At 46.5% G+C, this 25083-nt stretch overlaps 1 long non-coding RNA gene across 1 annotated transcript; it reads right to left on the minus strand.

Annotated features, from left to right (window-relative positions):
* Positions 1 to 2892: 2892 nt before the first annotated feature.
* On the minus strand, positions 2893 to 15360 carry LOC119336194. Its single transcript, XR_005162240.1, has 5 exons — positions 15131 to 15360; positions 14802 to 14839; positions 14336 to 14509; positions 14171 to 14245; positions 2893 to 3261 (listed from the first exon to the last, which is right to left on the minus strand). It is a non-coding gene; the product is annotated as an uncharacterized LOC119336194 (long non-coding RNA).
* Between the last annotated feature and the right edge of the window lie 9723 nt (positions 15361 to 25083).

Genomic DNA, 25083 nt, shown 5'->3' on the forward strand with positions numbered 1-25083 from the left:
CTTATTTTGCTTTGTATGTAGTCCGTAGTGAAATCTCTATAAAGACTTATATTTAGGAACAGAGGAGTATTAATTAACTACCTCATGTTTCGACTTCACAAACACATATGTTTGGCCGTCACACTCACACCTCTTGTATTTATTTATTTTGCTAATGTTAAGTTGATTGAGAATTTTCTTAAGTCCCAATCGATCTAGAAATTCAACTTTAGTTTAGCAAAAGTGCAGCTTACATTTTCTCCAGCAAGTGCAATTGAGTGGGAAAAAAAAAAGGGTGCAAATTGTTTTTTTTATTGAACTGGATTTCACATTTCTGAATCTATCGGGTCTTCAAAAAATCTTAGTCGATGTAAACATAAAACATAGACAAAACCTTTTTCTTCTTGTTTAGGAATGATAATGGTGTCGTGAGAATACTCACGACTCTCCGTTGATCTGAAATGAAATCTTGAGTACAGCTACACAGTTCATATGAAGGAGGAAGTACCACCAGCTACACAATTGCACTGAAACAGTTAAAAAAAATACTATTAAACAGTTTCAAAAACATTTGCACTGAAACTCTGTAAATTGACTTTGCAGATCGTACTTTGCTCTGTCGCAAAGGAAAGAAAGATCGTCGTTTTCAGACAGATAATACTCTGGCTATCCTCTGAGAAGAGACACAGAAGTCAGTTTACACCGCCGAGTACAGGCGAACGACTAGCTTATCAACAGCAATAAAAAGACAGCGAAATTTAAGCAAAAACGACAGACAATGACAGTCATCAACACTCTCATCTGTCGAACAGCGAAACGTTTTCAGGGGAAATCGGACAGTCGTGAAAAGGATGCTACGCGAGTCGGAACAGTACTCACTGTTGGAAATACTGTAATATGTCATGTGTAACGTATGTGGTAGCCTTGAGCTTCACGTATAGGATTAGGAGAGTAGTTAAAGGATCATTTTATCTTTCTATCCTTTCTTCTCTCTCTCGTGTAATCCTCCTCCATGGTTGGAGATCTCAACCGCACCATGTACTCCTACGAGACTAATCCTCTCGTCACAATCAATATATACCTCGCGGGCTCTCTGTATGAGAGTTGAGACGCTTTACCAATTATACCATGGTATCCGGAGCCATCTTCTTCCTCCACATCTAGCTCTCCACCAGATTAAACCTAGCCGCCATCAAAAACCTCCTTCAGATCAGAACCTAGCACCATGTCTTCTTCCTCCAGTTCGGCTTCCTTCTCTAGCTTGAACAACACAATCTCCGAACCTCTTAGCCGCACCAACTAAATCCTATGGCGTGCCCAGGCTCGCTCTCAGCTTATGGGAGCCGGTCTCTATGGGTATCTTGACCAAACAATTCCTGAACCTACCAAAACAATCTCGTCCAAAAACTCTGAAGGAAAGGAACAGATTGTTCCAAATCCCGCCTACACCCCTTGGTTAATCGAAGACCAGCAGATCATAGCCTACCTGCTGAGAAATCTCTCCAAAGAAATCCTAGTTCAGGTTGGCTCGATGGAGACATCGCATGCGATCTGGACATCCCTTGCAAACATGTTCGCAACCCAATCCGCATCCCGTGTAAATAACCTCAGAATCTCTCTGACCAATGCCCACAAAGGTTCTCAATCTGTTGCTGCTTATTTTGGTCATATGAGATCTCTTTCGGATGAACTTGCAGCTGCAGGAAGGCCTATCGAAAAACCGGAGCTACTGTCCTTCATCATCGCGGGGCTGGACATGGATTATCAGTCCATCATCTCGGCCTTGGATGTCCGCGTCGAGCCCGTCTCTGTTGATGAGATGTTCGCAATGGTGGCGAACTTTGACCAGCGGGTCGAGATTTTCCATGGCTCAGGTGCGGGCGGCTTCAAATCCTCGGCCAACATGGCTGCAAGGAATCGCGGCGGCGGCGGCAAAAACAACTACCGTGGCTCGCCCAAACCCACTAATGGTGGTGGTGGCGGGTATCGCGGTGGTGGTGGAGGCAACAACGGCGGTGGCGGCTACAACAACCCCAACTACAACAAAGGCGGCAATGGTGGTGGTCCTGTCTACCACAACAACAGTGGCCGCGGTCACCACTACAACAACAACGATCAAGGGCGCCCCTTCTACAACAACAACCAGGGGCGCCAAGGTGGCTATGGCGGTGGCTACCGTGGTGGCTATGGCGGCGGCAACAACTTCCAAGGATATGATGAGTATGAGGGCAAATGTCAAATTTGTAAAAAAAACTAATCACATAGCAAAAGATTGTCTTTGGCGCTATGAAGAAAATTCGCAGAAGAAGAAAGTTGCAGCCGCCGCAGATGTGTCCTATGGTGTGGACACGAATTGGTTTGCCGATACCAGTGCTACTGAACACCTCACTGACGACATGGAAAGGTTGACCATGCAAGAGAAGTACCACGGGCATGATCAAATCAACACCGCAGCAAACGGTCAAGGTATGATGATAACTCACGTTGGTCAATCTACTATTAAAACCCCTCATAGCGATATTTGTCTCAATGATGTCCTACGTGTTCCACATGCATCAAAAAGTCTTGCTTCTGTTCATAAAATCACTCTTGATAATGGGGTCTTCATAGAGTTTCATACGTTTTCCTTTTTGATCAAGGATTAGGCAACACGGAAGGTCCTTTATCGCGGTACATGCGTAGATGGTCTCTACCCATTGATTCCTACACTTTGCAAGTTCAATAAACAAGCCTTTGGAGCCATTAGAGTTTCTTCAGAAAGGTGGCACAATCGCTTAGGCCACCCGTCTTTTTCCATTGTTTATCAAATTCTTAGCAAGAATAAACTCCCATTTGTTGGTGAGCGAAATTGTGAAACTATTTGTGATTCATGCCAGCGTGCAAAAAGTCATCAATTACCATATTCTATTTTTTTTGACGAAAAGGGGTTTCCCCCCACCCCAACTTTTTATAAAAGCCAAGGCAAAAACAACCAGGCACGGACTGTTAAACAGCGTTCGACGACAGAGAGTAGCTGCCGCAGATAGAAAGGGTTCACTACCCTATTACAAGCTCAAGGCTATTCAAACACAAGCAGTAGCGATTACATCTCCAGCAACGCCAAATTAAAGAAAGAGCCTAAGATCACCACGCAATTCTAAGCAATTCCCCTCTTCGATGGTCCAAAAGCCTTAAGCACCGGAGAAGTAGCGCACCCTAAGCTTCTGAGCATAACACTTTCCAGTTCTTGATCATCGCCCCCAACAGGTCCAAGACACACCTCATACCTCGCCATCTTCGCCCCTGGAAAACAAAATCATTCCGAAGATGCCATAAGCTCCACAAGGCAGCAGCAGAGACAATATTCAAAGCTTCATAATGTTTCCTTCTCTTCCAGAAGGAAGTTAATTGATCAAAGGAATTAGAACATCAATAGAAAAGATCTCAGCAACTAAGGCCTAGACAGATTTAGCAACAATACAATCAAAAAACAAATGCTGAATAGATTCAGGTTCACAGCAAAAGACACAGGACATGTCTTCAACATGCCTGCGCTTGGCCAGATTATCTTTGGTCAGGCTCTTGTTATAATAAACTAGCCAGAGGAAGACATGTATATTTGGTGGCACTTTGATCTTCCATATATCATCTTTAACAACAGAGGGAATCCCACCAAAGTTGATTAACTTGTAAAAGGATTTTACAGTGTATGAGTTAGAAGAATCTAACATCCAAAGAGGCTGGTCTGGAACATCAGACAAGCAAACAGTTTTAACGATCTCAGTGAGTTCCTCCCATCTAGCTAATGTATCATCTGAAACACATCTCCTAAATGTTAACCTTAGCTCACCATCTACCCAGACCTGGGCCAGGGTAGACTCCTGCTGTTGGCAAATGCTGTAAAGATCCCAAAATGCAGTTTTCAAAGAACAATCTCCTACCCAGATATCATGCCAGAAGGCAATGCTAGTTCCATCCCCAGGAACCCACCTATAAAAGTTCTTAGCAGCTGCAAGAGCCCAAGATAAACTTTTCATAAATGGAGAACCAAGAACCACCCTAGTATTAAAAAAATTAGGCAGGTGGTATTATATTTATATTTCAGCATTCTCTTCCATTCAGCATTCTCTTCCATTCACTGTTTCTCCCATCATAGAATCTTTTACCCCATGATGCCAATAGAGCCATGTTGAATTCTCTAAGATTGGGTACCCCCAAGCCACCAAACTCTTTTTTCCTAGAGATCAGGCCCCAATTAGCAAGGTGGTATTTATGAGAATCTCCCATGTTACCCCAAAAGAAGTGAGACATCTGAGAAGTAATCATGTCAATCGCCCATTTGGGAAATTTCATAATAGACATAAGATAAGCAGGAATACTAGCAATGCATGTAGTAAGCAAAATTAGTTTCCCTCTATAAGATAGAAATCTCCCCAACCAACCTAAAATGTTCTTAATAATCCTATCAATAATGGGTTGTATGTCCTCCCTCCTCAACTTCTTAAAGTGGAGGGGGACACCTAAATATTTGAAGGGGAACTCCCCCATCTGGCAGCAAAAAACTTGGGCAAATTCATTAGACAGCTATTCAGAGATATTAATAACATGCAAATCACTCTTATGAAAGTTAATTTTCAAACCAGACAGATGTTCAAAACATGAAAGAATCCATTTCAAATTTTTTGCATATTCCAGCGAATTCTCTAAAAATAGGATGGTGTCATCAGCATATTGGAGGCTGACCACACCACCAGGGAAGGCCTGTGGCAGAAGCCCACGAATTAAACCAATATTTGTAGCTTTTTGCAGCATTTTTGAAAACACATCAGCCACCAAATTAAAAAGAAGGGGTGAATGGGGGTCACCCTGTTTCAAACCCTCCCCCCCCCCCCCAGAAAACTGGGGACCATTAGCATCATTGATCCTAACTTGGAAGGTGCTTTGATGAATGGTGGAGATCACCCAATCCACCCATTTATTACCAAATCCTCTAGATAGAAGCATCTCTTTTAAGAAATCCCAGCTCACTCTATCATATGCTTTCTCATAATCTAACTTAAGAACCAAACCAGCAGTTCCAGATCTATGAACTTCATGAATGACCTCATGAGCCATAACCACACTCTCCAAGATAAACCTCCCTTTGATAAACGCAGTTTGATTAGATGAAATTAGTCTGTCACATAAGGGGGAGGCCCTAGTGGTCATAGCTTTAGAGAAAAAATTTACAGCACAGTTGCTAAGGCTAATGGGCCTGAAATTCTTCATGTCCTTAGCCATAGGGATTTGGGGGATAAGATTAATAATGGCATGGTTGAGTTTATAGATATCAAGGGTACCTCTTTCAAAATCTCTCACCATCCACATGAAATCTTTCTTAATCAAGTCCCAAAATTTTTGATAAAATAAAAATGACAGGCCATCAGGGCCAGGGGCACCACTAGCATATGAACTCATCACAGCTTGTTTAATCTCTTCCTCAGAAAAAGGTCTCTCCAGATATTCTCTCTCATCAGCACTCACCAGTTCATTATCAGACCAGAAGTTAGTATCCAAATGGATATCAGGTTTAGGTTCAAAGGCAAATAACTCTTTATAAAAAGAGGTAGCCACCTCAAGCATCTCTCCAGTTTAAGTGACCACACCATTGGGGCTATTCAACTCAGAGAGGTGATTTTTCCTGTGTCTGTGATTGGCTAGCGCATGAAAGTAAGCATTGTTCCTATCACCCTCTAATATTTTCCTATCTCTAGATCTCTGCCAGAAGGCAGTTTCCTCTTTCTTCCACAATTCATCCAACTCCTTAATCTCTCCAATCCTGTCATAATCAACAGTAGATAGTTGATGAGTTTCAGACATGACATCCAATATATCAAACTCCAGAAGGAGTTCCCTCTTCTTTTTCTTAAGAGCAGCCTCCCTATTAATATTCCAACCTTTGGTTTTCTTCCTAAGATTCTTAGTTTTACAAAGCCAGTTCTCAGCAGAGGATCTGTCTGAAGAAACAGAATTCCATGCTTCCACCACCATTTGATGGAAGTCTGGTTGTGAGAGCCACCATTCTCAAACCTAAATGGCTTGGGGGTAGTGGGGGCTCTGGCACCAGTATCTAGGATCAGGGGGGTATGGTCACTTCCCACCCTGGGGAGCGCAACTAGAGTAGAGAAAGGAAAGTGTGTATCCTAGTTCACAGAAATGAACACTCTGTCTAATACAGCAAAAACAGGGGAAACCTGATTGTTAGACCAAGTGAACACCCTATTGGAGATAGAAATCTCCATCAATGCCCACCTATTGACCCAGTCATTGAACAACAAAGTAGTCTGTTGATTAACCAAGCCACTACTCTTCTCCTTATCATTCCTAACCAAATTAAAATCTCCACAGATCATAATTGGATAAGAAGCATTAGACAAGGTATCATGTAGTTCAGTAATAAAATCTATCTTAAATTCAGGGTAAGCAGACCCATAAACCAACACCATTTGCCAAACGAAACCATCAGACTTATTTTTAATGGTAGCCACAATCGGAAACTTTTGATTAATAAAACCAATCACTTCAAAACAATTATTTTTGAAACCCACAAGGATCCCACCCACAGTATTATCAGCTGGTAAAAAATGCCAAGCAAAATCACCACATTTATCAATGGATTTGAGGAAACCCTCGGAAATGATTTCTCTCTTAGTCTCTTGAAAACCAATAAAATCAGGATTAGATTTGGTAATAGTATCACACAGGCACTGAATCTTTCCAGGCTGACCTAAACCCCTAATATTCCAGATAAGACCTATCATTAATTAATTTTAAACGGATGGGACAAGCCACAAGGCTTACTTTTAGTTAGCACCATAGGTGTCCCCCTGGAAGCATCAGCAATGCCCACTGGTACCATGGGGGGCACACCATCAGGTGTCCCAACTAACTCACTAGGATCAAGATCAAGGTTATTAGGCAGCACAATTTCAGGATTGTTATTGGCAAAAACCAAACACCTCTCTTTTTCTACCTCTATCATCTCATCAATAGTAATGTTCTTTTGATTATCATCCCCCCCCCCCAATCACTAAGTTCATTTGGTTCATCTGGTTAGTAAGAATATTTTTATCCATAGTAGAGAAGGATTTACCTTTGAATGTGGGAGGGATTTCTAGATTCTTCTTCCTTTTATATGCTGCAGCTTTTTCCATAATGTTAATATTGCCATGGCCTCTAGTAGCAGGTCTTTTTGCAACAATAGGCCCCCACCTTGACTTGTTATCCTGAATAGCCTCCCCATTTTTAGCTTGAGAGAGTGATTCCAGCAAGGATCTCTTCCAAGTTTCACTCTGGAGAATTTGAACAGCCTCATGAGGGAGAACCCCCAACTCATCCTCTATTCCCTCATCCTCAGAGTCACACATGTCCACTGATCTTAACAGATCCTCACAATACTCCATGTTCTCAGTTTTCTTCCCAGAAGTTATGTTAGATTTTCTTTCACTTGGAGCAGGAGTTTTGTAGGTATCCCCTTCTTTTTCTTCACAACATGTGTCTTGATTTGTCAACTCACACATATATCCAGAAGCATGTCCATGTCCATCAGAAGATGAACCCTTAGAGTTACCCTTTGTCAAAGCATATTCCAGAATAAAGTTCTCTTGGTCAGTGTCTATGTTCTCATTCATGGGTGCATCCACCCTTCTCTGATCATCAAATTTTCTTGCAGAGTTCTGTTTGGATGAGAAATTGGCCTTGTCCAGTTCATCAATGGCTGTGTCACCAGCTCCTGAACCATCAGAAACATGGTCACCTTGGGTTCCTTCCTGTCCTTCTGTCTGGTTCTCCTCAGCCTTTTCATCATCCTCAAAATCTTCCTCATCACCATCAACATCAATGACAGAATCAGCCCCACCAGTTTGTTCAAAACTTTCCACAGTGAAGCCAAGTAGAAACAATTTCTTCTTCATCTCAATCAACCTTTCAAAAGGAATTTTGGTAGGGTCTCTACAAGCAATCTTGACTCTGACATTCTCAAAAAAGGTTCTGAACATCCCATTCCAATCCACATCTGTAAGGGCCCCAAACAGTGAGGCAATCTGAGCAAATACTTTCCAAGTGCACCACTTTGGAGGAATCCCTTCAATCAGCACCCAAGCTTCAATCAATTCACCAAATGGTTCACAACCACCCTTCCATTCAGTAAGAGTTACATTGACATCTTGTGGCAGGGAGAACCCAGGCAACTCAATAAGGTCTTCCACTTTTTTCCAGGGAGGGAACCTGACCAAGAAAGTTTTACTAGATAATCCTCTGATTTGTCAGGGCCAATTTTTGGATTTGCAAAAGGTAGCAGAGAGTAATTCCCTCAGCTTGGCACCATCCACTTCTCCTTTCAAAATGTTAACCACTGCACAATTTTGGAAGTTCAACCACTTGGACTCATTTGCAACAGGGACATCCACATGGTAGAAACCAAGACCCTGAGCTCCACTACCAAAGAAAGCAGCCGTAGGTTGAACCTTAGACCAAGCTGCACAATTGTTGACATTATGATTCTGCTGACATATAAAACAGGCCTTCGGCTTCACACAATTCCCAACATAATGTCCCGGTCCACCACAATTGAAGAAGATCATATACTTATACCTAGGGTCAAGAACTTGCTCCACCTCAACCTCCACGGACTGGGATGACTGTACCTGCGCAGATCCAGCAGTGGAAGCTGTAGATCTGGTAGGCTTGGGGGCAGGAGCCTGCTCCTTTGTTGCTGGCGCAGTTGGCTTCCGCCCAGCAGGCGCAGCAGGTTTATGCCCCACCCCCTTGGCTGGAGCAGCGGGGTGGTTGCTTCCCCCAGCACGACGATCTGCCATCTTCACCCCACGCTTAACAGCTTCAGCGAAGGAGATAGAACCAGGGCCAATCCCCTCGCGAGCAACTTTGACTTGTTTGGGTGGTGGATCGAACGGCTGACGAGTTGCAGGGAAACAATCTGCAGCCGAAAAGGCTTTGCTCTCAACAAGGTCCCTCCGGATCCAGCAAAGGAATCCGGATTTTTGGTGGTCTTGAGGTCAAGGGGTAGGGTTTCTGGGTGGGCGGCGGCGAGGGGGGAGGGAACGAGCCAGAGCTGGCCAAAGTGCTCCTCCACGTTTTCTAGGGCATCGGCTTTACGCAACCCCTCTTGCTTTCCGCTTTCCCCTCAACAACGCGTAGTTTGATCGTGGGCCCAGGCAAGGCTGGATTCACCCCACGGGAACGGTACAAAGCCCCCGTTCCTGGAACAGGGATAGGATTAATACCCTGGTCGAGTCCCTCGCCGGAGCACTTCTCGCACGAGGTCTCGCCCGCCGCAGAAGCAGCCGCAGTTTCCTTATTGTACTGAGAAACCAGAGGGAGAACCCCCGAATCTATCTCTACATCCTGAGCTAGTGTATTAGGGACCGAACCCGATTGCTCAATCGAGCAAGCACCCTTATGCATTTCCTGGCGACGCAATCGAAAATCCCGTAGTCTGGCTTTCAGAGCAGAATTAGCACGGAAGTGTAAACCCAACTCACCAGGCCATGGAGGAGGATCAATGGCTCGTCGCTGTGTCTGAACCAGTTGGGGAAGACGATCTACTGACGACGCGGAGGCCAGACGGTCCCCGCGGGGATGAACTCCGGCGGGATCCTGGCGATCCCCTCCCACGAGGGGGGCCTGATGTTGAGCCTTGAGGGATTCGCCGTCCTGAAGTTCTCCCAGCGGGCAGCCTGCCATGGATCTGACGATTCCGCCTCCTGAATCGCCCTGAAGAGGAGCTCCACATCCTCGCAGCCATCGTCTCCAATGAAGCGCGCGCGCTCGACGAAGTTCGCATGGCGAAGGATGTGCATGTGGATCTCCCCCCACTCGTCGCGGTCGGGGAAGCGCTCCATCACCACCCGCCTCATCTCGCGGCGAGCCTCCGGCGAGTGCGGATCGATCTCGAGCAGCGGCGCTGCAGCCGGCGGTGGAAGCGCCCGCGGCTCCGCAACCCGCGCCACCGGCACAAGCCGGCGGATCCGCACGCCGCGGCGTCGCGCTCCGGTCATGCTTCTTCTCTGCTGCGGATCTGGGGCGGGGAGAGCTCGGTGAGGTGTGGGAGTAGGTGGTGAGTGGGGGAATTAATGGCGGCGTCGGTGCTTCGCCCGAGAGGGAGGAGAGGAGGCGGGAGGGGGGCGTCATCGTCTTTCCCGGATGGTAATTTGACATTGGGGAAGAAGATAAAAAGAAGATCTAGTTGCAGCGCCAAACCGAAAGCGTTTTTGTTTCCTCCCCATATTCTATTTCTACTAGTGTGTCTGTTAAACCCTTGCAATTGATCTTTTCTGATGTGTGGGGTCCAGCACCCTCTTCCGTTGGTAGACACACTTATTATGTGAGCTTTATTGATGACTACAGTAAATTCACGTGGATTTATCTCCTTAAGAAACGTCTCGATGTCTTTCAAGTTTTCCATAACTTTCAAGCTCTAGTCGAGAGAAAATTTGGTCGTAAAATTATTGCCATGCAATCATACTGGGGTGGTGAGTACGAGAAACTAAACTCGTTTTTCCAAAAGGCATCTCTCACCGCGTCTCTTGCCCACATGCTCACCAACAAAACGGTAGTGCTGAATGCAAGCATCGCCATATTGTTGAAGTAGACTTGCATTACTTGCTACTGCTTCCATGCCACTAAAGTTTTGGGATGAAGCCTTCTTGACTGCTGTTCACCTCATTAATATCTTGCCCAGTCATGTCATTAACAATGGAACACCCACAGAACATCTTCTTCATCTCAAACTAGACTACGCTCCTCTTCGTGTCTTTGGTTGTGCGTGTTGGCCAAATCTCCGTCCATACAACAATCGCCATCTCTTTCTGGCCTTGATCATGAGCGTGCTAATAGTAGTTCTGACCTATTTGTGACTAATCATCATACCATGGCTAAGTCTACTACTGCAGGAACAATTATTCCCGGTGAAAACAGAGTACAAAATGATGAAACAGGTGGTCATTTTATGTGCCCCCTTCCAGGAGACAAAGCAACCCGAGGAGGATCCGCCTCGGGATCAACTCCGCTGCAGACGGAAGCGCGCCCAGTCTCGGGATCCGCCTCTGGCGCTGATTCTGTCGGGCCCGCCTCTGGCGCCCCTGGCACTGATTCCGCTGGGCGCACGCCTCCTCCTGCCGACGCCAGCGGTGACAGCGACGTCGCCTCACCGCGCCAATCCCCGGGAGACACGGGGCGCACCTGCCACGGGCGGACGCACTCACCTGCCTCGCCCGGGCCCACCACGGTCTCCCCTGCTTCGCCCAGGCCTGCCACGGTCTCCCCTGCGTGTTCACCTGGTTGGGCCGCCCTGCCTGCCTCTGCCTCGGGATTGGGTGTGGCTGCTCCTGCCGCCGAAGCTGCTGGGGGATCCGCATCCGCTGATACGGCTGATCCTGCTGGATCTTCTGCGCCGGATCCCTCCGTGGTTATTCCTGCAGAACCACGCACACGCCTACAAAAGGGAGTTTCTGCCCGAATTAATTACAAAAACTTCTCCAAATATGGATTATCTTGCATGGCAGGTGAACCTAAAAATCTAATGGATGCACTTGGTGATGATAGGTGGAAAACAGCTACGAATGACGAATTTGTGGCTTTACAGAGGAATAAAACTTGGCACTTGGTTCCTTCTCAACAAGGCAGAAACCTCATTGACTGCAAATGGGTATATCACATTAAAAAAAGTCAGATGGCACCATAGATCATTACAAGGCCAGACTTGTGGCGAAAGGTTTCAAGCAAAGGTATGGGCTAGATTATGAGGACACCTTTAGTCCTGTCGTTAAAGCTGCAACCATCCGTCTTGTGCTGTCAATTGCTATTTCTAGGGGGTGGAGCCTCAGACAGCTATATGTGCAGGATAAATTTCTGCATGGCGTTATGGAAGAAGATGTGTTTATGAAACAGCCTCCTGGGTTTGAGGACAAAAACAAGCCGTTCCATATATGCAAACTTGATAAAGCGTTGTATGGTCTGAAGCAAGCCCCGAGAGCATGGTACTCAAGACTCAGTATGAAGCTTCAGGCACTTGGGTTTGCTCCTTCAAAATCTGACACCTCGCTATTTATCTTTACTAAGCCACAAGTATCCATGTTTGTTCTCATATACGTTGATGATATAATTGTTACTAGCTCCTCCAGTGATGCCATCGCAAAGTTGCTTAAGAGTTTGGGTTCTGAGTTTGCTCTCAAGGATTTGGGAGATTTGCATTTCTTTTTGGGTATTGAGGTTCAGAAAAATGGTGATAGCCTTCATCTATCTCAAGCTAAATATGCAACTGAGTTGTTGAGCAGAATTGGTATGCAAAACTATAAACCATCACCAACACCATTTGCAGTTCGGAACCTTTATCTTTGACAACAGGAGAACTTCTGGAAAGGGAGGATATCACTAGTTACAAAAGCATTGTTGCTGGTCTTCAGTACTTGACTCTCACACGACCTGATATTTCCTTTGCAGTTAACAAAGTTTGTCAATTTCTTCATGCACCAACCACCGCACATTGGACAACAGCTAAGAGAATTTTGAGGTATGTGAAGAATACAATGACTGTTGGTCTCACATTTAGAAAATCATCATCTACTCTTATAAGTGCATTTTCCGATGCGGTTGGGCTGGTTGCTTGGATGATAGGAGATCCACTGGTGGGTTTGCCATTTTCTATGGGCCTAATTTAATTTCTTGGTGTGCAAAGAAACAAGCAACTATGTCTAGGTCAAGTACTGAAACAGAGTATAAAGCATTAGCCAATGCCACAGCAGAAGTCATTTGGGTTCAGTCTATGTTGAAGGAACTTGGCATTTCAGAAGTTCATCCTCCATGTCTATGATGTGATAACCTTGGTGCAACATATTTATCTGCTAATCCAGTTTTCCATGCCAGGACTAAGCATATCGAGATAGATTTTCATTTTGTCAAGAGAACGAGTTGCAAATAAACAATTAGAGGTCAGATTTATTCCCTCAAAGGATCAGCTTGCAGATGGTTTTACAAAGGCGTTACCCACAAAAGGTTTTGAAGAATTTCGACGTAATCTCAACTTAGTATCGTTGTGACTAAGGGGGAGTGTTGGAAATACTGTAATATGTCATGTGTAATGAATGTGGTAGCCTTGAGCTTCACGTATAGGATTAGGAGAGTAGTTTGAGGATCCTTTTATCTTTCTATCCTTTCTTCTCTCTCTCTCGTGTAATCCTCCACCACGGTTGGAGATCTCAACCGCACCATGTACTCCTACGAGACTAATCCTCTCGTCACAATCAATATATACCTCGCGGGCTCTCTGTATGAGAGTTGAGACGCTTTACCAATTCTAACACTCATGACCACGTATATTTTCTCAAGAAGCTAACCAATCAAGGACTGCTCTGTCATTCACTCGGGATTGAAGGACGGATCAGGAGCCAAACGTCAAGGCATATCAACCTTTTTCTGCAGTGACAAAACATGCAGTGCAATTCACAGTTCACGAATGTTTACATCCGAATTGACAACCTTCTTCCCCGCGTTGGGGGCGTATGTCTAAACCTTCTCCCTTAATTAATAAAAATGGCAAGTCTTCCGCCCTGTTTCAAAAAAAAATTGACAACCCTGATCGAGCCGGCCAGGCCATGCGATCAAGTGATTACCCGCGTGATTGTATTGTTGGTTCCAGACAAAAGGAGATATGTGTGCGTCACATGAGCAGGCTGTTTATTTTTCTCGATGAACAGTGACAGGATTACACGAGACAGAGAGACACAACAGTTTATCCTGGTTCCAGCGTTTTTTGGTGGATTGCCTCGGAGGGCTGAGGATGAACTAGTACAATGGATGAACTGTCCTCGGGAGGTGAGGTGTTCTTGAGCTCAAGAGAGCTGGTGAGGTGGTCGGGTGAGAATGTATCCGATCTTCCCTCTATGGTGGTGGCCAAGTCCTATTTATAGTGGCCTTGGTCCTCTTCCCAAATGTTTGCGGGAAGGGATCCCACACAGGGGCGGACCCAGGATAAAAACTGACCGGGGGCATCCAGTTATAGAAAACTCTCGATAATTTTTACACATAGGCTTGTATAAACGTCTAAATGTGCTATATATAAACATTTTCTTGCAAGTCATAGATATTTCATTCAAGTTCTAAAAAGAGATACTTCATCGAATCATAACACAACAAGTTATCAATAAAGTGAACATACCTTACAAAAAGACTTGAAATCCAAACAGTTCATATTTTGCAAAAGACAATTCATCTCTACCATAAATATTGTGTTCTGCCAAGTAAAAACACATATTAGTATTAGCAATTTAAAATTCTAATGGAGATGGAAACACACAAGAGGTGTAAGGTATTGGATCATTACAATTCATTTCTCCCGCGGCGATCTTTAATCTTATGGAAACGATCAAGAATCACTTTACAAGCAATGTCGTCTAGCAGTCCATTTTCCATGAAGCAAATTAGGCTATGGCTCAAATAATCACCACCAATTTTGTTAGGCAAAGCACCCTTCACAATCTTTATAACTCAAAAACATCTGTCAACAGTGGCAGTGGTTATAGGGAGAGTCGGCGCGAGATTCAAAAGCCAATATACCAATGATAGGATAGATGCTTCCTTGTATCTACCGTCGGTTTAGCCAAATCACCTATTTTGTCCAAAGCTAGAAAACATTGTATTATGGAGTATATTATCTATGTAGAGATCAAGTTCGGGCTCAAGAGTCACCATATTTTTGTGATTAAAAATCATCAGGATAAATCTTGGCTAATTTCAGCAACTTTTCCTTGTCAAAATGACAAAGTAAATCAGTTGGGCTCAAAGCAGACCTGTTGGTGGTGATGGTGTCGTCCCTTTCTTTCTAACTCTAAAAATTCAGAGAGAAATCATGCTATTAGTAGCAGACTATCAAGCCAGCAGACAAGTGCTGGTAATAGAATGGTTTGCCGGATTGAATTGCATAAAAAATCCAGAATGGTACAAGTTAAGCTACCGGTAGTGTGACACACTAATCCTACAATTAATTGTTAAAACCAACAGTACATGCCTGATAGAGTACTAGTACGGATTGCATATTTTCACTTGGTTTAACAGAAAACACAAAGAAATCAAATAAAAAAAGACCGGAGAGATCCAGGCAAACCAAATCGAGAAGTACCTGTGTTTCTGTTTGCCTATGGCAGTTTGGGAGTTGGGATGAGATTGAGAGATTAATAAAGCTTGGGGATGGGCACTTGAGCAGAAGTTGCTGCTGCTGCAGACCGGACCTACGTAGACCAGCGCTCGCTCCGCGGCGGCCGGCGACCAGGCGGCAGGGCGGGCATCGGCCGGCAGGCGAGTGGGCAGCCGCAGAGCCACGATCGACCAATCCTCAAAGTGACGGTGGGTGGTGGCTGACGGTTCACTTCTTTTTTTTTTTGACGGTTCACTTCTTGGTTTAATCGATTTTCTACCTATTAGCCTATTCATTCATTGATTGATCTCCGAGAGTCCAAGAGGCAAGCAGTAGCCAATTTCTCCACGTGTTCATAGCTGTGTTGAGGACACGCATGCCTTTTTTTTTCGATTTGGTTTGCTTTTTAATGGGCTTTTTGGAGAAGGGCCGACGCGGAGTGGGGGCACCAGGGGCCTGCTGGCTGGATCGGGTGTTTATACCGGGGCGACAGGAAACTGAGTGGGGTCCTGGGCCCCACTCGTCACAACGTGCGTCCGCCCCTGATTCCACAACGACCGGATTTGAAAGGGGACAAGTAGTACAACTTATCCTGACAAAAGTAGTCTTCGCCTGCGAAAATCCTCTGGTCGTGACGCTGAGGTGGACTCAGTGATGACCTCCGCCCTGCTGTCCTCGCGGTCTTGGTCTTGTTGCACCAGAATGGGAACCTTTGACTGATTCCTCGGGACTCCGCGCCTGTGGCTTGTCTCCCTTGCACCGAAGAGAAAACCTGCGATCAGCACCCGCTGGCGCCCGCCTGGCCTTGGTCGTCATGGCTCACGTCAACTGAGCCTTGTGAGGTAAACCTCGCATAGAACTCTCCGCCCCTCGGGAGCCAGCCTGAAGAGGCCGATGCGAGAACCTGAGCTTGGCCTTCCTCCCTGAGGAGATTGACAAGGCGATGCTGGGTATGAAATTCGACACTGCGCCCGGGCCGGATGGGTGGCCGGTGGCGATGTTTAAGCGGTTTTGGCAAGTGCTTAAAAGTCCTATTTTCGACGTTTGCAATGGTTTTATGCGCGGATATCTCTCGCCTGAACTTTGGGGTTCTCTCTCTGATCCCCAAGGTCCCGGGCGCGGATCACATTAGACTTTTCCGCCCTATCGCTTTGATTAATGTTCCGTTTAAAATTTGTGCTAAGGCTTGTTCTACTCGCATGTCTCCAATAGCTCATCGCATTATTAGTAGGACCCAGTCGGCTTTCATTCGTGGCCGTAACATCTTGGAGGGGCCGTTGGTCCTCCAAGAAATAGTCCACTCCCTAAAACGCGCTCGACAGCCCGCGATTCTCCTCAAACTTGATTTTGAGAAGGCGTACGACCGTGTGAACTGGGAGTTTCTCCGACAAGTCCTCCTGGATCGAGGATTCTCGTCGGTTTGGGTTCATCGCATGATGCAGTTGGTCTCGGGAGGCCAAACGGCGATTGCGGTGAATGGAGAAGTAGGGAACTTCTTCTGCAACAAGCGCGGGCTGCGTCAAGGGGACCCAGCCTCGCCGTTGCTTTTTAACTTTGTGGCGGACGCCTTAGGCGCCATGCTAGACAGAGCTCGTTTGGCCGGCCTCATCAGGGGAGTTGTGGACAATCTTATCCCGGGAGGAGTGTCTCACTTGCAATATGCGGACGACACACTTCTCCTATTCGAGCCCGATACACATAGTATCGCTTCGGTCAAGGCAATACTGCTGTGTTTTGAACTCATGTCGGGGCTTAAAATAAACTTCCACAAAAGTGAAGTGGTGTCCATAGGGTTGGACGCGATCGAAAGTCAACGGGTCGCCAACTTGCTCAACTGCAAACTTGGTCAGTTCCCGTTCACCTACCTTGGTCTCCTCATTGCGGTGAAGAAGTGTTCTATCTCCGACTGGGAACCCCTCTCCTCCAAGGTTGCGAACAGGGTTTGCCCATGGAGGGGTCGTTTTATGTCTTCAGGGGCAAGACTAATCCTAACCAACTCCAGCCTCGCTTCTTTGCCCATGTTTGCCATGGGCCTGTTCTTGCTGGCGGACGGGGTACACTCTAAGTTTGATACCCCGCGGTCCCGTTTCTTTTGGGAAGGAGCGGGACCGAAACGGAAATACCATATGGTTAAATGGCAGGCCGTGTGTCGCCCTAAAGCCCAGGGGGGTCTTGGGATCATCAACTCCAAGTTGATGAACATCGCACTAATGTGCAAGTGGATCTGGAAAATGACTCAGGGAGAGACTGGCCTCTGGATCGACCTCCTCCGTGCGAAATATTTCCCACATGGGAATTTTTTTGATGCGGCTCCCCAAGGGTCACCTTTCTCGAACTCCATTCAATCCCTCAAACCCTTCTTTGCCAGGGGTGCAAAGTTTGTGGTTAACAATGGACGCTCCACGCGTCTTTGGCTTGATCTTTGGATTGGACAACGACCTTTATGGTCGGAGTTTCGCCAACTCTACTCCATAGCAGTTGAGCCCGAGCAACGGGTTGCTTCGGCTCTTCGTGCCTCCCCCCTTGCATTAACTTCAGGCGCGAACTAACGGGGCCGGAGTTGGCAGATTGGGATCGCCTTCGGGCTCTGCTTGCGGACGTCCGCTTGTCGGATTCCACGAATTCGATCTCGTGGAGGCTTTCGGGCTCTGGCAAATTCTCTGTCAACTCCTTGTACAGAGAGCTTTCCCGCGACCAGACCCCGTCGGCGGCCACGGGGCTTTGGAAGGCTAAAATCCCCCTAAAAATCAAGGTCTTCCTCTGGCAACTTTGCCAAGATCGCCTTCCTACCTCTATTAACCTCGCTAAACGCAATGGCCCTGCCTCCGGCCCCTGTGCACTGTGTGGGGTCCCGTAAGATTCTGACCACGCTTTCTTCCAGTGCTCTCTGGCTCGTTTTGCCTGGAGCGCGGTCCGTGCGGCCGCGGGAGTGGATTGGGATCCACGCTCCCGATCTGAGCTCGTGTCTTCCTTGCCTCTGGTTCAAGGCACGTCTCATAGGGTCATGTGGACTTGTGCAGCGGCTATGCTATGGGCTATTTGGAATATCCGTAACAAGTTTACTATTGAGGGTGTGTTTCCCTTGCATCCCGCTGACGTCATCTTCAAATGCATCGTGTTCTTGCAGCAATGGGCTCCGCTGGGAAGACAACAGGACTCTGATCTCCATCGCCAAGCTATCTGCCGTCTTCGCGTCATCTACTCCGAGTCACGGGCCCCGTCGCCTGATCAGTTGGCTGCCACATAGGGTTGGGCAGCCCCTTTTGGTCCTCGTACCTTCCGAGCCTGCGTGCTCGTAGTTTTGGGCTGATATCGCCTTGTACCGCACCTCTTCGCTCATCTAGCGGTCGTTTCCTTAAACTTTCGCCTTTAATGGCGCCTTATGTTGGTCCTGTGGTTGTGATACTCTGCCTTAGTTGTGGGCTTTATTAATTTAAAGCTGGACGTCCCTGACGTCTATGTTCAAAAAAAAGAGGCCGATGCCCTCGGGGGTCTTGGCGTCGTTCGCCTCGCAAGGCTTGGCCCCTCGCGAGGGTCTTGAGCTGTTGATGCTGAAGCTGGGTCGTACCAGGCCGTTGATGGAGCCACGTGGTGGGCCGCAGGCAGGCAGGGCTGGATACCCCCATATCCAGAACATCGACAACAACGCCCCTGCCAAATTGGACAAGTCGTGTTGAGGTTGCAAGAGGCCAGCTCGTTGTTGATCCCTCTTCGTTTTTTAGGAAATGGAAAGTTGGGGATTGGGTGAACCACATGAGCAAGGACATGGAAGCCAGGATGGACCAAATTGTGGCCGAGAAGTTTCGAGGATTAGGCTTCATGTTCTAGTATGTGCTTGGTGTAGTCTAGTACTCACCCTAATCTGAGTTAATTGTCGCAACCTCTATACGATTTTCAATTTATTTGTATAGAGGCCGCGATCAATCAATTCGGATAGGAGGGAGTACAACTTTGTATCACATGTGTAGTGCCCTGTGCAAGCCTTTTATCTATTTAACAAAACAAGTTTACTGTTACCAAGTCACCGAGATTTGGAACTTTTTATTATTTATATTCTGACCAAGTTGCAAATTGTCACATTGAGTTTGCAAAAAAAGGTGCAACACTTTAGAGCATCTCCAAAAGCCACGCTAAAAGACGTGCGCGCGGTAAATTGGCTTTTTAGCGCGCGTGGCCCGGTTTCGCGCGCTCCAGCGATGGTGGCAAACTAGCGCGCGTGGGAAACGATTGCGCGGGGGGGGAAAGGCGGCAACTCGTGCGCTAGATTTGGCGCACCGCGTCCGACGCGCCTATAAAATTGCAGCGCCCTCTGCTGCTCTCTCTCGCTCCCTCCACTGCTTTTTCTCCTCGCCGCCAACACGCCACCACCGCATCACCATGTCGCCTCGCCGCCGGGGAGGTTCGGGCTACCGCGGCGTCCGCGTGCGTCCATCCGGCACCTATTCCGCCTCGATTCAGTTAGGCGGCGGCGTGCGCCTCGTCCTCGGAACCTTCGACACCGCCCAGGATGGCTCCCGCGCATACGATGCTGCGGCGTGGCGCCTCTGGCGGTCCCGGTGGGACATGAACTTCACCGGCGTGGCGACGTGGGAGCGGGCACAGGAATTGGCGCCTTTCCCGCGGCTTAACACTAACGAGGATCATCACAAACACTGGAGGCGGGAGCATCGTCTTAGCCTGGCCGAGATGGACGAGGAAGCCATGGCGCTGTGGAGGCAACGCTTCCCGCAAGACATCATCAGCGAGGAACAGTTCTTCGCCGAGAGGAGGGCGGAGAGGGAGGAGAGAAGGAAGGAGCGAGCCGCCTATTGCGAGGACAAGCGAACGCGGAAGGCGGTCGCTAAATACAACATGGCGCTAGGAGATGCGTCGTCCTGGGACTCCCACGACGAGCGGTTCCTTGATGCCTATGCACAGACCTCGGAGGAGGACATCACCGAGGCAGAGTCCGAGTCGAAGAACGAGTAGTAGTAGTTTTATTTTATATCATAGAAGCAGGCTATGTGGACAAAGTAGAACTATATATCGTTGGAGAAGTCTAGATGTACGCATTTTGTATCGTAGAAGCAGGCTATGTGCCGAACTATCTCCATATTTGTATGCTATGTATGCAATCTGAAGGAAATATGCCCTAGAGGCAATAATAAACTTATTATTTATTTCCTCATATCATGGTAAATGTTTATTATTCATGCTAGAATTGTATTACCCGGAAACATGATACATGCGTGAATACATTGACAAACATAATGTCACTAGTGTGCCTCTACTTGACTAGCTCATTAATCAAAGATGGTTATGTTTCCTAACCATAGACATGTGTTGTCATTTGATTAACGGGATCACATCATTAGGAGAATGATGTGATTGACTTGACCCATTCCGTTGGCCTAGCACTTGATCGTTTAGTATGTTGCTATTGCTTTCTTCATGACTTATACAAAGTTCCTACAACTATGAGATTATGCAACTCCCGTTTACCAGAGGAACACTTTGTGTGCTACCAAACGTCACAACGTAACTGGGTGATTATAAAGGAGCTCTACAGGTGTCTCCGAAGGTACATGTTGGGTTGGCGTATTTCGAGATTAGGATTTGTCACTCCGATTGTCGGAGAGGTATCTCTGGGCCCTCTCGGTAATGCACATCATTATAAGCCTTGCAAGCAATGTAGCTAATGAGTTAGCTACGGAATGATGCATTACGTAACGAGTAAAGAGACTTGCCGGTAACGAGACTGAACTAGGTATTGGATTCCGACGATCGAATCTCGGGCAAGTAACATACCGATGACAAAGGGAACAATGTATGTTGTTATGCAGTTTGACCGATAAAGATCTTCATAGAATATGTAGGAGCCAATATGAGCATCCAGGTTCCGCTATTGGTTATTGACCGGAAACAGTTCTAGGTCATGTCTACATAGTTCTCGAACCCGTAGGGTCCGCAGGCTTAACGTTACGATGACAGTTTTATTATGAGTTTATAAGTTTTGATGTACCGAAGGTTGTTCGGAGTCCTCGATGTGATCACGGACATAACGAGGAGTCTCGAAATGGTCGAGACATAAAGATTGATATATTGGACGACTATATTCGGACATCGGAAGTGTTCCGGGTGATTTCGGAGAAAACCGGAGTGCCGGAGGGTTACCGGAACCCCCCGGGAACTAATGGGCCTTGTTGGGCCCTAGTGGAGAGAGAGAGGGGCCGGCCAGGGCAAGAGGCGTGCCCCCTCCCCTTGAGTCCGAATAGGACAAGGAAGGGGGGGGCGGCGCTCCCCTTGCCTTTCCCCTCTCCCACTCCTTCCTTCCCCCTCCCTCTTGGACTAGGAAAGGGAGGGGCAAACCTACTTGGAGTAGGTTTCCCCCTCCTAGGGCGCGCCACCCCCTTGGCCGGCCCCCTCCTCCTTCCCCCTTTATATACGGAGGAGGGGGGCACCTCTAGACACACAAGTTGATCTTCGTGATCGTTCCTTAGCCGTGTGTGGTGCCCCCCTCCACCATATTCCACCTCGGTCATATCGTTGTGGTGCTTAGGCGAAGCCCTGCGTCGGTAGAACATCATCATCGTCACCACGCCGTCGTGCTGACGGAACTCACCCCCGACACCCTACTGGATCGGAGTCCGGGGATCGTCATCAAGCTGAACGTGTGCTGAACTCGGAGGTGCCTCACGTTCGGTACTTGGATCGGTCGGATCGTGAAGACGTACGACTACATCAACCACGTTGTCATAATGCTCCCGCTTACGGTCTATGAGGGTACGTGGACAACACTCTCCCCTCTCGTTGCTATGCATCACCATGATCTTGCGTGTGCGTAGGAAATTTTTTGAAATTACTACGTTCCCCAACAGTGATATCAGAGCCTAGGTTTTATGCGTTGATGTTATATGCACGAGTAGAACACAAGTGAGTTGTGGGCGATACAAGTCATACTGCTTACCAGCATGTCATACTTTGGTTCAGCGGTATTGTTGGATGAAGCGGCCCGGGCCGACATTATGCGTACGCTTACGCGAGACTGGTTTTACCGCCGTACTCTGCACACAGGTGACTAGCGGGTGTCTGTTTCTCCAACTTTAGTTGAACCGAGTGTGGCTACGCCCGGTCCTTGCGAAGGTTAAAACAGCACTAACTTGATGAACTATCGTTGTGGTTTTGATGCGTAGGTAAGAACGGTTCTTGCTCAGCCCGTAGCAGCCACGTAAAATTTGCAACAACAAAGTAGAGGACGTCTAACTTGTTTTTGCAGGGCATGTTGTGATGTGATATGGTCAAGACGTGATGCTATATTTTATTGTATGAGATGATCATGTTTTGTAACCGAAGTTATCGACAACTGGCTGGAGCCATATGGTTGTCGCTTTATTGTATGAAATGCAAACGCCCTGTAATTGCTTTACTTTATCACTAAGCGGTAGCGATAGTCGTAGAAGCAATAGATGGCGTAACGACAACGATGCTACGATGGAGATCAAGGTGTCACGCCGGTGACGATGGTGATCACGACGGTGCTTTGGAGATGGAGATCACAAGCACAAGATGATGATGGCCATATCATATCACTTATATTGATTGCATGTGATGTTTATCCTTTATGCATCTTATCTTGCTTTGATTGACGACAGCATTTTAAGATGATCTCTCACTAAATTATCAAGAAGTGTTCTCCCTGAGTATGCACCGTCGCGAAAGTTCTTCGTGCTGAGACACCACGTGATGATCGGGTGTGATAGGCTCTATGTTCAAATACAACGGGTGCAAAACAGTTGCACACACGGAATACTCAGGTTAAACTTGACGAGCCTAGCATATACAGATATGGCCTCGGAACACGGAGACCGAAAGGTCAAACGTGAATCATATAGTAGATATGATCAACATAGAGATGTTCACCATTGAAACTACTCCATCTCATGTGATGATCGGACATGGTTTAGTTGATTTGGATCATGTGATCACTTAGATGACTAGAGAGATGTCTGTCTAAGTGGGAGTTCTTAAGTAATATGATTAATTGAACTTAAATTTATCATGAACTTAGTACCTGATAGTATTTTGCTTGTCTATGTTTGTTGTAGATAGATGGCTCGTGCTGTTGTTCCATTGAATTTTAATACGTTCCTTGAGAAAGCTAAGTTGAAAGATGATGGTAGCAATTACACGGACTGGGTCCGTAACCTGAGGATTATCCTCATTGCTGCACAGAAGAATTACGTCCTGGAAGCACCGCCGGGTGCCAGGCCTGCTGCTGATGCAACTGACGACGTTAAGAACGTCTGGCAGAGCAAAGCTGATGACTACTCGATAGTTCAGTGTGCCATGCTTTACGGCTTGGAACCGGGTCTTCAACGACGTTTTGAACGTCATGGAGCATATGAGATGTTCCAGGAGTTGAAGTTAATATTTCAAGCAAATGCCCTGACTGAGAGATATGAAGTCTCCAATAAGTTCTGTAGCTGTAACATGGAGGAGAATAGTTCTGTCAGTGAACACATACTCAAAATGTGTGGGTATAATAATCACTTGATTCAACTGGGAGTTAATCTTCCTGATGATAGTGTCATTGACAGAATTCTTCAATCACTGCCACCAAGCTACAAGAGCTTCGTGATGAACTATAATATGCAAGGGATGGACAAGACCATTCCCGAGCTCTTCGCAATGCTAAAAGCCGCGGAGGTAGAAATCAAGAAGGAGCATCAAGTGTTGATGGTCAACAAGACCAACAGTTTCAAGAAAAAGGGCAAAGGGAAGAAGAAGGGGAACTTCAAGAAGAACAGCAAACAAGTTGCTGCTCAAGAGAATAAACCCAAGTCTGGACCTAAGCCTGAGAGTGAGTGCTTCTACTGCAAGCAGACTGGACACTGGAAGCGGAACTGCCCCAAGTATTTGGCGGATAAGAAGGATGGCAAAGTGAACAAAGGTATATGTAATATACATGTTATTGATGTGTACCTTACTAATGCTCGCAGTAGTACCTGGGTATTTGATACTGGTTCTATTGCTAATATTTGCAACTCGAAACAGGGACTACGGATTAAGCGAAGATTGGCTAAGGACGAGGTGACGATGCGCGTGGGAAATGGTTCCAAAGTCGATGTGATCGCGGTCGGCACGCTACCTCTACATCTACCATTGGGATTAGTTTTAGACCTAAATAATTGTTATTTGGTGCCAGCGTTGAGCATGAACATTATATCTGGATCTTGTTTGATGCGAGATGGTTATTCATTTAAATCAGAGAATAATGGTTGTTCTATTTATATGAGTAATATCTTTTATGGTCATGCACCTTTGAAGAGTGGTCTATTTTTTATTGAATCTCGATAGTAGTGATACACATATTCATAATGTTGAAGCCAAAAGATGCAGAGTTGATAATGATAGTGCAACTTATTTGTGGCACTGCCGTTTAGGTCATATCGGTGTAAAACGCATGAAGAAACTCCATACTGATGGACTTTTGGAATCACTTGATTATGAATCACTTGGTACTTGTGAACCGTGCCTCATGGGCAAGATGACTAAAACGCTGTTCTCCGGAACTATGGAGCGAGCAACTGATTTGTTGGAAATCATACATACTGATGTTTGTGGTCCAATGAATATTGAGGCTCGCGGCGGGTATCGTTATTTTCTCACCTTCATAGATGATTTGAGCAGATATGGGTATATCTACTTGATGAAACACAAGTCTGAAACATTTGAAAAGTTCAAAGAATTTCGAGTGAAGTGGAAAATCATCGTAACAAGAAAATAAAATTTCTACAATTTGATCGTGGAGGAGAATATTTGAGTTACGAGTTTGGTTTACACTTGAAGCAATGCGGAATAGTTTCGCAACTCACGCCACTCGGAACACCACAACGAAATGGTGTGTCCGAACGTCGTAATCGTACTTTACTAGATATGGTGCGATATATGATGTCTCT

This window comes from Triticum dicoccoides, chromosome 7B (genome assembly GCF_002162155.2).
Source record: "Triticum dicoccoides isolate Atlit2015 ecotype Zavitan chromosome 7B, WEW_v2.0, whole genome shotgun sequence".
Lineage (NCBI taxonomy): Eukaryota > Viridiplantae > Streptophyta > Magnoliopsida > Poales > Poaceae > Triticum > Triticum dicoccoides.